The following is a 16,871-nucleotide window of genomic DNA, read 5'->3' as shown; positions in this document are numbered from 1 at the left end:
TAATGTGGGTTGATCCTGGGGTGCTGGCACATTAACAGGGCCAACGACTGGAGGCACAGTAATTACATTATGAACAGGGTGCTGGACTTGAACTGGCGGAATAGGATTCGTATTAGCATATTCTGGGACAGTGTCGTCCAAATAGGAAGAAAGGAAAATTTCAGCCGCGGTCGGTTTATGACGTAGCTTAGTCGGGACCAAGGGTGGCGGTAAATTACAGAGTGTTTCCGGGGTTGCTTTAGGCAAACCCTCGGCGAGAAGAGGATACATACCTTTAATAAGGGCATTTCTTTGTCTGTCTGATTGTTCTGCTCTAACTCGTTCACCTTCTTCTAGTAATTCCCTTTCTTGGGCTTTTTCTGAGGATTCTCTACTTAATTCTGCTTTTCTGAATTCTTTCTCTGTTCTTTTATGGGATTCTTTACGCCATAATTCTATGGCATCTTTCTGGGATTGTCTGGCTTTCTTTTTCCACAATGCTTCTTCTACTCTCATGATGCACTCGGCATCCCATGTTCCTGAGACATGCCATCTATATTTCTCTTCGAGATCTTTCGTGTAATCAACCCATAAATCTAGATACAGTATGGCATCTAAGCCATGCTTATGATACATGAAATGTCCAGGACTGTCCCTAGGAGGGACAGGAACTGATTCTTCGAGTAACCCTTTTCTGGTTTTTATCTGACGTAATTTCGAAAACAGGCATATTTGGACCGTACTTGAACTTGAACACAATACACAATGAACACAGTAACGAATAGCAAAACAATCATTCATACCACGACATCAAGAACACGTTAATAACAGTTCGAACAGAATACTACCTGATACATTGAAGAGATAATACTTGAACTTCTCGAGAACAGACTTACTAGAATTACTGGATGCACTGCTAAAACAGTACAGAACATACCGGTCTCCTAAAGAGACACGTCATACCGTATCCACCTAGGTGAACACGTCGGACCGGATCTGTGTACCCCAAACCCGTCGGACCGGGCACAAACTAATGAACCCGTCTAGATACGTCCCAGCAACGGTACTCACCGGGAAGCAAAACTGAAGGCCTCGGACTGGACTGGACTGCTACGACGTCTGGTTACTGCTACGCACTACGCATGCACCTCGGGCTTCGGGCTTCGGAAACAGGTGGGCCTCCGGATACCTCGGACCTTGCTCTCTCGGCTTGGGCTCTGGTCGGGACGATCCGCCTTCCTCACCGCCTCGTCTGGATGCCGGACCGCAGTCTCTGTCTCCTCCGTGGGCCTGAGGGAGACTTGAAGCAGAAATATCTGCACGTGCACGGTAGGGGTCCGTCACGGCTGTAGAAGGGTCAGGGGGCCTGCGTTACATCGCCGGCGCGTGGGGAAGAGGCTCGTTCCTGTTCGGGCACCATTTTGTGGTAAATAAATAATTAATTACCAGTACTATTTTTCTCTGAATTAACTGAAAAGGATAGCTCAATAAATAAGAGGCAGAATCCGTGGTATCTGAGTCGTATGGGCTTTAATCAGATGGCTCGAGCCAATGGACCATCGGGTTCCATCACCTGCAAAGGTTCAGGAAGGGACAGACACAAGGGGGAAGAAAAACCGCGCAAATCATATTAACATCATACAGTATATATAGTAAAACAGTATAATTGCATTGCATACAGTAGGCGTAACAAGTGACAAACGGAAGATAAGAACATATGGGCGTACAAAGAAGGCGTGCACAGGGCGTGCACGGAAACATGTGATGTAAACGTCACAGAAGTGTCATAAATGGGTGGATACATGGAGGGGGCTACCTGGGCAGCTGGGACCTTTAACCTACTGGTGCGCGCAAACGGGCCATGACGTGTAACTGGGGAGAGCTGGGGGCTCTGACTTCTGGCACTAGAAGAGGAGACTAAAGTCTGGGATGTCAGGACGACATGTACCTATAGCATATCTGATATCTTGTGTTTGGAGTACATGTTGCTTGAATCTAAAAGTCATCAGGGCAAAGGCTACTTGACACTAAGGCTGGTGCAGGCATATATTCTACATGTATTGCGTGTGCTATGAATCTTCTATGGATACTAATTCAGTAATTCTCTTGCATGGAGACAGAAAGACTAGACTATAGATGAAGATGTTTATGCGGTTCGTTAGCTTAGGAATGTGAAGCCGGGGAGCTGAACTGATAACTGTAAGCATAACATATTCTTGGCAGACAGGCAGGCAGGCCAGGCTGGGCACCGCGCTGCTTGGCAGAAAGTAAGTGAAGGGTCAGGGATGCGGGAGGGGCTGCATCGCTCTTCGGAGTGATTCAGGAGACTTGAGCTTGAATCTGGTGTCCGGGCCCTGTAAGGCCTAGAAACGGGGACAACTCGATGATTTATCGTGCATAATGTAAAGACGTTGGCAACATAGGCCTAATACTCGTTGCTTTCACGAGGACTGGATAACTGGCATACTAACGTTGGACACAACTATAATTGCGTCTTTATTCGGTCAAGGGGGAACATATGCATATCGATCATGCACATATAACATATAATGGGGAACACGTAGGGACACATGACAGGGCAAAATTCAATTTTCCTCAGACTCTATATTTGTCAATTGGTGTGGATGTTTGTCCTGTGTTGTGTTTTCACTTTGTTTCTGTTTGAAATCCTACATACATTCTGTAATGCCTCTAAGTTAAGCCTGAATGTTTTTGTGCCAAGCTACCAGAGGGTTAAGCACAGGTTAACTTGGGGTTTGCTTGTGTTTCACCCTGCCAAGAATTGAGGTTGCTGCTTGAGTAGGGTTTCATACCTCTCAAACAGTAATGCAGTTTCCTAAGAAATGCTTGTGCCTTTTGTTTCTGAACCTTAAAAGATAACGTCCTATAAGGAGATATATGTCAGTCTTGCCTTCTGTAATGAAACTATTTTTTTAAATAAATAAACGAGGTAATAAAGAATATTGTGTGCATTTTATAAATAGCCTTTGACTGAGTCTATTAGAGACTCCGATAGTCCTGTTCCCGCGAATGGCCCTCTTGATTTCTTAATTAGAGCATTAACAGTTTTGGTGGTCCATACAGAAAACAGGCTAACTAATTTTGCGTGCTGTGTTTTCTGAAGAATTCTGGGGCATATTACCAAGGGTGGCGATAGGCAATTATCGCCGGTTTAGCGGCCGTTTTCGACCGCTAAGCGGCGATAATTCTATCGCTCTATAAGCAAGCTGTCGCAAACTGATGTTAGCGACAGCTTTTAGGCGATAGCGAGCGGTTTGGGGCCCGCTTTGCATGTCAGCGATATTTATCGCTAATGACATGCAAAGTGGGCGTACCCAACCTGTTAGCGACTGAAAGCAGTCGCTAACGTCGCTATCGCCTATTAGCAAGGCAGGCGTAGCGATGGAAATATTCCCGCTATCGCCAAAAACCAACGCCTGCTCAGACCAGTTCTTAGCCATGTTATTCAATGGGAGGTGGATAACATAGCTAAGAGCATTTCGTCGATAATGTGTGAATATCGCTGTATTCTCAGCGATATTCAGGCATTTCGCCTGATTTTTATCGCTGTTGAGATAAACCTTGCTAATAGCAAGTTATCTCAGTGATAAAAACCGGTGATGCGCGGCGATAAAAATATTGCTGCTAACCCTACTTAGCTATAAATATCTCTATTTGTTGGTAATATGACCCTCTATACTTAAGTGATTTTAGGTGCTATTGTGTGGTATTGTTTCATGTGTAGTCTGTGTAATATTACGATTTGTGGCTAATGGTGTATTGTTGAAATGTTGCTGTTTTATTGTTGCTGACATTTTGCATTTATGTGAAGGTGTTGGATTTTTCGAGAACTCGAAATAGATCATTGTGGCTTTGCAAGGTTTAAGTAGATGCAGCATGTTTTTAAAAAACTGAAGTTTCTGAGTCTTAATAGTCTAGTTGTGGATAAGTACTCATTGGGAATCGTTGTGGGTTATTCTGTGTACAAGGGTAAACTGTAATGATTCCAGGTTCGTCAGTTGCAGGTCAAAAGCCTAGCTTAGTGTGCATGTGATGGTGTAGTGCCTTTAAGAATTATTTCCCTTTGTTAGTGAGTTTGATTTCCATCCCATTTCTGGGTAAACCGACACAGGTTATTTGTATATTGTTTTTGGCTTTATTGAATTACTGTGATTGAATTGTTGTTTGAAATTAGTTTGAAATTATATCATTGTTAATTGTGTGTGTATTTTGAAGTTTGTTTGAAATATACAATGGATGCAATTTTGACAAAGTCTAAAAATTCACTGTCAGAAGAACACGTTTCGCCTCGTGTTTGTAGCTCTGCATATGAGCTGCATTCAAACCTTAGTTTAGATACCTCTGTGGGCAGAAAGCTATGGCAAATCTCCTGAAAATGGCACGTTTCAAGTGAAGAAAATTAATTATTTGAGGCGCATGATGTTTGAAATTAAAGAACAACTGAGACCTGCACAGCTTGGGGCACTAAATGAATGGAATTATGACGCAAATGGTAAAGCACATAAGAAAATGTTGAAAGGTCAGATTAGGAAGGCATTTTTATAATTGGATGGCCGCAAGATTGTGTTTAAGTAAAAAGGCATGGCATGAAGAGGAGTTAGAAACTTGGGTGAATGTCCTGTAATTGCTATTGAAAGCAAATCTAAAAAGAAGACTAAAAATAAAGGTGAGAGAAAGAGTGATTTGAGTAAGAAGGTAGATTTATAGACGAATTATTAATTGTGACAAAACCACCTCCTCAGAATGAGGACCAAATTCTGATTCGAAAGACCAATTTGACTGAATCCATCAAAAAGGGAAAATGATTCTGAGGCTAGTAAATCAGAAAGTGAAAATGATGCTTAAAAACATAAAGTAATGTGCACTTAAAAGAATATCTGGATTCAGATATTTCACATTCAAAAACTGACTTTTGATGATTCAGTGTGATTGGATTTGGGAGCGGGGAAGCACACTTGTTGCGCACATGATTGGCGATAGAATGGCTGAAGAAATGGGTGTCAGTCTGACTACAAAGAGTATTCTAAAATCTTAAAACATGAGAATGATAGAAACTGATTTATGAAAAGAAATTAACAATTTAATTAGAGACTGGGAGAATGTGAAAAACACACAGATAACTGGTTTGTGAAGCCAGATAATGTATAATGGTGTAAGTCATGAGTGACACTGAATGTGAATTATTTCAAAGGGGATTCAGACTGAGGGAAGTGCCTGGAGGGGCTTATGTGCGCGCCCCTTGGAACAGACATGACCTCTGAACTTTTACAAAGCAAAGCATATTTCAAAACTTAGGGAGGAGTCAGAAAAGTGGTGCACAGAGGAGAGTAGCAATATAACTGTTTCAAATGTGCTTTGGGGGGATTTGAAAGCATCATTTACAATTATTGTGCATAAGCATTTGTGGAATGAGGGTCCGAGTTATAAGCCTTCAACAAATGTCATGCAAAGGCTTATAGTGTTAATTGAACACTTAATGGGAATAATTCCAGCAGAATATGTTAATTGATTTTTATTTTGTATTGGGTTTACGTCCAGAGTTAAGTTCACTCATTCAGCAGATTGTGATGCTCTGCCATGGAAAATCGTTGGATGAAATCCTTGCTTATGAGACACATTGTAGTGATTTCGAGATTACGAAAAAGTAAATCTACTAAAGAAAAGTTGATGCTGATGCATACTCAGTTTTTTCCAGAAAGGTGGTTAGTGTGCAGTTTCACAGTCCTCTAGGAGGTGGAGGAAATTGTTCCCAAGGTAGAGGTGATAATGATAATATTTTGCTAATATTTTTTTAATCAAATCTGGATCTTTCTACCTTTGTTGTACAGAAGGCCATTGAAAAATAACTTAAAGATTTTATGTTAAACAATTTGAAAATGGAACGAGAATGATGCCTCCCATGCGGCAAAACATGATTCTCCTGGCACAGAATGGAACGAGAAAAACACAAAGAGATGATGGACGGAGAGCTGAAACTTTTCAGACACTCACCCCCAGTCACAGATATGGGTTGAATCCTTCATCATTCTTTAGCTCACTTTGCCACCCCAGATTAGACTAAGCTATATGCAAATCAGTCTTGACCCGGTGCCTCTTGGGAACAGTCCAGTCCGAACAGCCAAGCCATGTCTTCCCTGACCGGAAACAAGCATCCTGGGACTGGTTTCAGGCTAACAGCCCTAATCAGCCAGGCTAGCTTGAATCCAGTAGCAAAGTGAGCAAGGGACCCACGTCTGGGCATACCCTGCCAACTAAGGGCAAACAAGGAAAACACAAGAAGATGATGGATGGAGCACTAGATGACACATTCATTTCTCCCAGCCCTGCCCTACCTGTGCATAAATGTATTGCGACTTATATAGCGCACGTATCACCCGAAGGTATCAAGGCGCTTGCTTAGGGAACCCGTCCTGGTATTCCCCTGTGAGATACCCCGGCAGAGTATCCACAAGGTGAAAGCCAGGCATCCCGCCGCGAGGGGCCGCGGAATATAAGGCAGTTCAATGGAATTATGCCTTCAGGTCCAGTTTTACAACTTCAATTGCAGAATAATGTGATGGGATTTCCACAGAATTTAAATTTCTGCAAAATGTTATTCAACCTTAAATAAAACAATCATTAATTAATGACACTTTCCCACAATTTATAGGTATACTTGGAGTCCCTTGTGGACCAAGTCAGGCCGAATGAAGGGGAGGACGATTACATGATTTATGCAGTCCTAGGCGTAGAACAGAATGACTCCCCTGTAGAGGGATCAATTAATGAACATCATTGATCATTTTTTTATTGATACAGTTGCTACCCGTTCCACAGCTAGACTGGTGGAAGTTCCAAATCTATCCCTCTCTGGAAAAGTATGCATTTTAAATAAACATGGAATAGTACATGTTCATTAAATGTGCCTGCTATAAATAAACATTAAATTATAATCCGTGAAACAATTCTAGTAAATCCTTTGGGTCATTAACTATTATGCCAGTTAAATAGTGTAATTTATTGCACAGTGGGTATTGTTTACATTCAAACAAAGGGTGATGATGTTGATTTTAAGATGAAATCTCAAGAAACAAAAATAGTTATGTGTCCCAGTTCTCACAGCTGAGGACTTTCCTTAAGATTTAAGACACCTGTTTTAAAAAAGTGAAGAGACTGATTAGGGATTTTACACAAAACAAATTAGGCTGATTAGAAGTGCAAATTACAGTGAGTTCAGATGCAGTAAATATATTCATTGCCCGATATAGGGCCTGATTACGAGCCTGGCGGTCTTCCGACTGTCAGAATCGCAGTGGCACAGCATTTGCTGTCCACCTTTTGCCGCTTTACGACTTCTTAAGTCGGTGCAGTGGTGGACCTTCAGCTACTAGAGGGAACAGTCATTCCCTAGTGGTGGCGGAGGAGCGCCACAATGCAATATGCTGAGCGGGGACTGATGCAGTCCCGCTCATCATATTACGAGTTCTTAGACCGGCAGCCTTTTCATGGCGGAGCCACGCCATGAAAAGACAGGTGGTGCAGGAACAAAGGGCCCCCTTGGTCCTGCGCCATGGGGATACATTCAGGGGGGCACAACATTCCAGCACGGCATGGACGTCCATGTCCATACTGTACTGGAGCTTTTTTGCTGTTCCGATTGCGGTGTCTATTTTCCAGGCACCACCATGGGAATAGCAAAGAAGCGCCAACTATATGACGAGTTGTGCATTTGCATATTAGTAATACGGTCAGCGGTCCTTGGGCGATCTTGAGAAGTTTGGGGCAACGGAGGCGGCATTGTGCAGGCTCCATATTGCACCAAACTCGTAATCAGGCCCAAAATCTTTCTTGTGAGGCTGAAGAAGGGATTGCACCTGTTATTTAAAAGAAGAAACTGCAAGGCATTTTTATGAGGATTTTGGTGAGTCCATGTAACTCACCTTTAATTGGCTTGGGAAGTTTTCACAAAATAAATGAGATTGTGGTATCACATTCAGCAGTAGTTTTGTGTCAAATTCAAGTAGATGTAGACTGGTTTACAATAATTCATTTGTGCTCAGCATTTTTCTCCCTTCCACTTCATGAGAGTAGCAAGTAATTTTTTTTCCATTTAAATTTCAAAATAGATTTGTGGTTTGGGCTAGAATACCTCAAGGACACACAGAAAGTCGCTCATATCTAGAATGTTAAAATTGGTCTTTAGCAAGCATAATACATTAATGATTTAATGATTGCAGAAAACACAAAAGTGAGCTGTAAGTTGTACACTGTTGCACTGTTGAATCAATCGGCTTAAAATTGACACAACTGTCCACCACAACGATGCACCATTGTCAGGATGAATTAATTTTTTTTCAGGAATGAATGAGGAAGTGTCAAAAGATCACATTTCTGTAATACTGAAAATGAACCCACCAACAACACTGAGTGAGATGAGGATGTTTCTGAGAATGATGGATTACTGTCACCAGTGGATTTCAAACCTTTCTTTGATTGCAAAGAATCTACAAAGACTAACCCACAAGGAGCTCTCTGACTGGTACCTTGTGATGAAGAATGTATGAAAGCCTTCCTGGAACTAAACATGCTTTCTCTACAGCACCCACTTTGCGAATACATGACTAGGAGAAACATTGTTTTCATTCTGTAAAGAAAGACTCTCACTTTCTGTTCTCCTGCAATAGCATGGCAATGCAAAGAGACCAATTGCACATTTTCCAGCAGTGTTGGGTCTAGTCACAGCACCATTGCCTGGATGCTTGAAAAATGTTGTTTCTGTGATTGCCGTTTTGCAGAATGTAGCAGTTGACTTTGGTTACACGCTTGAGTTGGGGCTTCATTCAGGTGAAGCACAGTTAATCAAATTTAGGACCAAGCATTTAACCAGCACCCGATTGGCTAAGAATGAGCAGAGTAGACTGGCTGCCTGTGCAATAATGAAGTATTACAATCTATCCTGATAGTACTGTTTTGGAGTGGTGCAGGGTTTTGGCCAATTGCTGTCACAGTGGGGTGCATGACCTCTGCTGGCACCTCAATTCGCAACGAGGCACACATTCTGCATTTGCTGCAGGTATTGAAATTGCCCCAAAAAATACTGGTGGTAAAGTGTGGGGTAAACACACTGTAATTGATTTCGCAGATCAGGTTGCAACGTACTGTGCGGTTATGACACCATTTTCAGAACAAACGAATGAAAATTCAGAAACAGAAGTTAATAATTTAAATAGTTTTCTCTGAATGTCAACGTAAATAAATGTGTGTAAAAGAATGCAGAATTACATATCAAATGAAAAAATATATAAATCATTGTTTCCATGGCATTAGTCTGCCATAATATTATTTCAAAAGCATGATTTTTCTTCATACAGAACACCAAAAAGATGCTTCAGTTCAGTTCAAGCTTATTAATGTTTAGACACGTGTTTTTAAAACAAATATTACAAAAATATACATTAAATTATATATTAAAAGTGACACCAGCCCTTCAATCCCCCCAACCAATCCAAGTTTTAAGCAGAGCCTACTGGCAAGATCCCACGGAGTCCGCTATGAATAGCAGGGCTAAAGTGCACATGTATCACTATATATCCATTCTTGTACTCAAACGCTAGGATGCAACATGAACTCGTCTAAAGCATCTTAGAACTATAATCATTGCAATGCTAGCCCAAGCTAGTTTTTAAAAATGTTGCTATGGCACATTCAACATATCAAACTTCCATATTCACCAAAAGTGTGAGTGCTTCGCTACGTTGATCTAACTTATGTTTTACAAAAAAGTGGTTTTAAAATCAGACAACAATGAAGACAGGCTATTTAAAAATGGGCACTAACATTTTGGAACCTTAATCCACGCCTTCAGTTATTCTCAGCATCAAAAGGGCATCACATTTCTCAGGCCTTAGGTACCTAATATTCAAAGCAACCCTAAATTATAATAATAATAGCCGTAGCTGGGCATCTGGGAGTGTAGATATGTATGGGAATACCCAGGATTCCATTATATAATTTGCTGACTGCTTCATTCTTACATATTCTATGTCACACAACCTTGACGCTCTGCTGAAGTATTTGAGTTCACTTCTTACAATTTCGATAGCACAGAGGACTGATACCTTCTGAACCTCCGAGGACCAGAGTTTGTCCCAGAATCACAGTGTTGATTTGCAGGCCAGGAATTGCAGGCCTGCAATCCACTTTCAGTTTTATCACCTGGCCCAGCACACATTTTGGGAGACCTATGAATTTCTTCAATCATTTACCCTCACACTTCTCCCAGCTTGCCTCCATACTTAGGGTCAATAACTCAGCCCCATAAAGGCATTGCAAGGGTACAATCGCCATATAGGCAGTTAAAAGGGAGTTCCAAGATGGACCTCCAAAGATGTTCTTAAATCTTACTATGCCTCTTTTAACCAGATCGATGCTATGCATTTTCCCCTCCTGTGCTGAGATTTACTTATTCCCATGTTTCATGACGAGCTGGGCTCGTCATGAGCGTGCGAGGAGGCTACCTCATGACGAGCCCAGCTCGTCATGAGCGTGGAAGGGGTTAATTCACCTTTCAAAAGGTAAGGGGCTGCAGTAAACTTACATTTCTCAACTTTTAAAGCCGCAAAAATGTCCTTAATTTGGGCAAATCAGCAACAGCCAGCGATTATCATCGCTAAGCGCGCTTAGCGCAATGATTTTTATCGCCGGCTATCGCTAGATTATATCGCCGAGATAACGCACTATCAACAACGCTTATCTCCAATGCGATATATAATCCAGCGATAGCTGCAAAATGTACAATTATCGCTGGAAATCCAGTGATAATCACACAGCGATAGGAGATTCGTTGATGATAGGGCAGGGTGGATTCATCCGCACAATCCACCTCACATAGGATATCATGGCTAAGTTGAAATGAAAGCAGGCGTAAAGAAAGGAGCGATAAGCGCGGTTAGCGCTACTTTTGTCATTGCTCAGCAGGTTTGTGGCTACATTGATAATAGGAGAAAGTCGTGTTAGCAACATTTCTCAAGTAATTTTATTGAAGTACACCCACTTTGCATCTCATTGGCGTTGCGAAGCTGGGCGTTCAGAAAATGGGTGCTGAGGCATGATTCACATGCTAGGTGACCTTGATGATAGTGTGATAAAAATATCACCGCTTTTCGCCCGAAAACGGTTGCTAAAGCGGCGATAATTTTTATCACACTGCCTTGATGATATGCCTCTTTGTTTTTAACCTGCACTGGCCATTTGAGTTCACTTCTTACAATTTCGATAGCACAGAGGACTGATACCTTCTGAACCTCCGAAGGACCAGAGTTTGTCCCAGAATCACAGTGTGGATTTGAAGGCCAGGAATTCCAGGCCTGCAATCCACTTCCAGTCTTATCACCTGGCCCAGCACATATTTTGGGAGACCTATCAATTTCTTCAATCATTTACCCTCACACTTCTCCCAGCTTGCCTCCATACTTAGGGTCAATAACTCAGCCCCATATAGGCATTGCGAGGGTACAATCGCCATATAGGCAGTTAAAAGGGAGCTCCAAGATGGACCTCCAAAGATGTTCTTAAATCTTACTATGCTTCTTATAGTTGAAGCTGCTGTGTCTCCAAAAATTCTTTGTGTAGGGCCCAGTTCAACTTGTTAGTGAACATAATTCCTAGATATCTATATGCAAATAACATCTGCACCATTCTATTGCCAAGATGCCATTTAAACGGTTTCAGGGTTTTACTGAAGGCATTTTTTTTCTCCAAATTAACCTTGAGTTCATTATCCTCACAATAGCTATTATCTACTCAATTTCCTCTGTCAGTCTACTTGAGTCAGATCTAAAAATGCCAGATTGTTTGCATAGAGGAGGCATAGTATGAGCCTGCCCCCAATTTTCGGGGAGAAAGAGATGGTGGAACCAAGCACTCCAAGGAGATCTGCAAGGAACAAAGAAAACAACATGGGTGCCAGGACACAGCCTTGTCTTAATCCATTTTCTAAGGGTATTCTTTTCAATAAAGACCCATTTACATTGAGCTCAACTTGGGCCCATTTCTGTGAGTGTAATTCCTGTAGAATTGCAAGTAAACTGGAAGGAATTGCCTTTTGATGTAACTTTGCCCACAGGATACTTCGATCTACAAGATCAAAGGCCGAGCTAAAGTTGACAAAACAATAAAACAAATTCCCTGTTGTTGCCATCACTACTTGCCACAGGTCCCTCATGCTGAGACAGTGATCAACTGTTGAATGGGAAACAACCTTTACAACGCAACTTTTACAACGCACTACCATTACAACAAAACTTTTACAACGCAACATCCCTTACATAGCATGCCATTACAACGCAACCATTACAACGAATGATACTACAACGCATACCATTACAATGCATGCCATTACAACGCAGTCGTTACAACGCATACCATTACAACGCATATCATTACCATCCAACACTTACCCTACTGTTGCACCCCCTGGAGTTAGAATAGTGATTTTTACCCCTAGACTATCCAACACTTACCCTACTGTTGCACCCCCTGGAGTTAGAATAGTCATTTTTACCCCTACACTATCCAATACTTACCATACATGCAATGTAATGTTATGCGTTGTCATGGTATGCGTTGTAAAGGTAGTATGCGTTGTAATGGAATGCGTTGTAAAGGTAGTTTTTAAAAATTTGTTGTAATGGCATGCGTTGTAATGGAATGCGTTGCAATGGATGTTGCGTTGTAAAAAAATGCGTTGAAAAGGTGTGTGTTGTAAAAGTATGCATTGTAACGTCATACAACCCTGTTGAATGCCCTCGCTTTAAGCTTCCTAGTTCCATTGGGACTATATAATTGCACTCAAGCCAGTTCTCCAGTGAGATGAGAATTACGTTTGAGTGAAATATTGCAACAATGTCAAGCAGGCTTATCAAGCGGAAATTACCCTGAACATCCATCTCCCTTTTTTAGGGCTCTATGAGGCATCAAGTTATCTCTATATGTTGGCAAGCGGCCGGTAGTTTCTCCTGCTGCTTGCCATTTGCTGAATGTTGTCATAGGTCCTGTTACCTGTTTTTTTACTGGCTACTGATGGCAAACTGACTTCTGTGTAGTCCGGAAGCAGCGGTCACTAACTACAGTTTTCGTCCGCTTTTGGCACTCTTTCTTTGTCTCGGCCCTTCTGCCTGACGTAAACATGGCAGAGGCATTAACTGTATTGTTTGTGCTGTAGTCATTTTTTCCGCTTCAAGGCACATGCGCAAGGCTGTAGCAGGAGCCGGTGTGTGTGAGGGACGGGCAGCGTATGCTGCTTGTTCCTGTTTCAGGCGTGCCACGACTTCGGGTGCATCATCTTTGCTTCCCACCCATCGCTTCTTCAAGGTGTACATCCTCCATCTCGCTGCGTTGTGAGGCCGCAGGATCCCTCTGCTATCCTTGCTTCATTCTTTGCTCACTGTCCCTTCCCGGGCGTGTTTCTCCTGCTCTCTAGACCGACAGCGGCCACTAGCCACCCCCCTGCCCTTGGGAAACGACGCATGGTGCCCTCTACTAGCACCCCTCAAGTGACACGTACCTGTCAATCACCACAGCATGAGTGTCCAATACCCCGTCTGGATGGTGCCTCGTGGGCACGTTGTCTTGCATCCATACTGCTGAAATAAATATTCCCTGACGTCCGTGAGTTCCGTGCCTGTCCTGGGGTATCTTACGCCTCAAATGTCAATTAATTACCTGTAACAAGTAACTGCACTTTTATACAATGTTTTTTACAAGTCTACGCAGCACAGCCGGGCTGAAGCTTTCAATGGCGCCAATTAAATAGATCGTGCTGTAATCGGATTACTTTCTAGCCTTCTCAATCAGGTGTGCAGATGACTCTCTGTGTAGGGCTCTCGTTAGAAGGAGGATGTAATTCATTTGCAGCTAGGGAGTATGTGACAGCAGATGTGATACAGATGTGCAGGCCCGGTTCTAGCAGGTGGGCCCAAACAGGAGCCTAGGCCCTCGCAGTGAGGGCTTGAAGGCAGGCGTGCAACGGCATTGGGCTCAAAGTGCTATCTTTGTGTGTGTGCCCCAGGGTTGAGACAGCTTCCCGGGCGAATACACACACACACAGACAGTTTTAGAGATTATCGCAGCCGCATACGAGTACTTCACAGGTCTTTGAAAGACCATTTACATGTTAACGAGGCTTTGTTTATTTTTTCACCCCTTCATCTCCACTGGCGAAAGGCGACACCAGTCACCTTTGCCTCCTGTTCAGCTGCGTGGATATTTCTTTTTCGATGCAGTGCAGGAGAAAATACGTTTGTCTATTCCTATTCACCTTTCCTGACCCCTGCAGCTGCTTATCACATTGGGCTGTGACACAAAGCTTGTTTTATGGAGTAGGTAAGAGAATGTGTTATTATTTGTGTTTCTTTCTTAAATCTGCACAGGACCAGCAGGACATATACTTCGTGTGTGCTCCATTTGAACAGTTTTCATCATTATCATGGCTGATGCAGGACAACAATAAGACAGTGCAAAATGCCCAGATAATGCTCATGATTAACCATCCTGCTGGAGAGCAATCATTTGTCTGTTAGTAGTTTTTAAATGCAGATGAACTGTATGTTATGTTATGTTATGTTACTTTATTTCTTTTATAGCGCACGGCGACTCCAGAGGAGCATCCCGGCGCTTTGGCAAAGAATAACAGCATAAAAGGCAACCACACAACAGAAAAGGGCAGAAATGAAAAGACTATTTCCCAAAAAGCCATGTTTTCAAATCCTTTCTAAAAGTAAGAAGACAGGGAGCCGATCTCAGGAACAGTGGTAGTTCGTTCCATGCCTTAGGTGTCAAGTAGCGAAAAGATCGACCTCCCAATCGTGCACGGCGAATTGCAGGGACAGTAAGCAGAGACAGACCAGATGACCTAAGAGTCCTGCTTGGCGCATACCGGGAAAGACGTTTCCCAATATATTTGGGGCCAATGCCATGTAAGGCCTTAAAGGCCACAGTCAGGCATTTAAAAAGGATTCTCTTGGAGATAGGTAGCCAATGAAGAGTGTTCAATAAGGCAGTGGCACCAGCTCTCCTCGGGAGTCCAAAAATAGAACGGGCTGCCGAATTCTGGACAACTTGCAAACGGGTCATAAGATATTTCGGTAGACCCAAAAAAAGAGCGTTTGCGTAATCCAGTCGCGACCCGATCAGAGCCTGAACGACTGTTTTCCTGTGGTTGAGTGATAGTAGAGGAAGACATTTCCTCAGCATCTGTATCTTATGTGGAAGCTCAGTGGGTTACTGCCCTTGTCACAGAGATCCTTGTGTTACTTGCAGTTCAGAAGTTACAATCCTACAAGGACAGTGACCAATGAACTGTCAACAAAGAGCTGCATACAAACATGAATGGTATAGTTAGAACTTCGCTTTTTTTGTTTTGTGATATTGTTTGAACTTCCTCAGTCTTTCATTATTCTAATGTTGCTAAAATGAGTATTTTTGGCCAGATATACATTTTTATCAGTAAAGCTGACCCCCATGGAATACTCTTTAAATCCTAAGGTTGTGTTTCTACAGACCAAACCCTCTTAAAACATACCGCCCACCAGTATGGATGACATGTGATTCATACACCTTGTAATCCCCATTGGCTTATGTGACATTCCCTGTAGACTGATTTACATACTTGTATTATTCATTGTCTCTGTATAATGTGTGCGTGGTATAAAGTACTGACACACACTACACTGATATGAGTAGTGCTATACAACAGATGAAATGCATATAGGAGAGGGGCTACGGAAAGATGAGGGGCACTGGTGGAGGGTGGCAGTGAGGGAATCCAAGGAAGAGGTCATGGGGTGGAGGGGGTGCTAGGGAGAGATAAGGGGCGGTGGTAGTGAGGGAGTCTGAGGAGGTGGTCATGGGCAGAGGGGCTACAGAGAGATGAGGGGCACTGGTGGAGGGTGGCAGTGAGGTAGTCCGAGGAGGAGGTCTATAGGAGAGGGGCTATGGAGCGATGAGGGGCACTGTTGGAGGGTGGTAGTGAGGTAGTCTGAGGAGAAGGTCTTGAGCGGAGGGTGCTAGGGAGAGATAAGGGGCACTGAGGGAGGGTGGTAGTAAAGGTATTTACGGAGAAAGAGGTTATTGGGTGGCACCAAAAAAGACTTTCGCATCAACGCTAAAGCCGGCCCTGTCATGGCCTTTCTGGTTTTGTTTATTTAATTAACAGTCTGGTCATAAGGGCTACTCGGGAACATACTTTAACAGTGCGTGCTAATTATATTTACTGCTATATTCAATGTTTTAAGTTTGAATGTGATTTTACTAATGTTTTTTACCGGGAAAAATGAAAGTGGAGCCCAATGGTGCCTGATATGGGGCTGGGGCCCAAGGTCAGCTGTGAGATAAGGTGCACTGGAGAGGAGTAGTGGATAATCAAGCCTGTAAGGGAGTGCATTGCAGAGTCCAAGGTCAGGTGGAGGTAGTAATGAAGAGGGATTCTCCCTGAAGGCTCGCACAGAGAAGTGCCACTTGCCGAATACTCCTACCTCAGAAACCTCCTCTTCCCATCAAACGAACATTACATGGAAAAAACACTTTTTGAGAATGATAATGGTAGTGGTCTCATACTGATGAGGTCCCATCTCCAAATGGTCATCAGCTGTACCAACTTTTCCAACCAGTACTCCTGCAAGAGATGTGTTTCTAGAGTCAGTGTGTAGTCCTATCCCATTCAGCACAATGCAGATCTCCAGGCCAGGAGGACCACGGAGCTACATTCTAGGCTGGAGTGGGAGATTTGGTCACCGTGAAGCTTTTCTAAGAGAGTATTGTAGTCTCACTTTTAAATTACCCACCAGTGACTTATCTCCTAATATTGCACCCATTTTCAAAATAACATGGTTGAT

General features: G+C 42.8%; 1 protein-coding gene across 1 annotated transcript in view; it reads left to right on the top strand.

Annotated features, from left to right (window-relative positions):
- Nucleotides 1-16,871, top strand: part of LOC144818541 (alcohol dehydrogenase 1-like) — a 444,364-nt gene that overhangs the window by 246,638 nt on the left and 180,855 nt on the right. The window lies entirely within an intron of this gene.

This window comes from Lissotriton helveticus, chromosome 2_1 (assembly GCF_964261635.1).
Source record: "Lissotriton helveticus chromosome 2_1, aLisHel1.1, whole genome shotgun sequence".
NCBI classification, from domain to species: Eukaryota; Metazoa; Chordata; class Amphibia; order Caudata; family Salamandridae; genus Lissotriton; species Lissotriton helveticus.
Note: the sequence above shows the minus strand (reverse complement) of the source record. Positions and strands in the feature narration are given on the sequence as shown.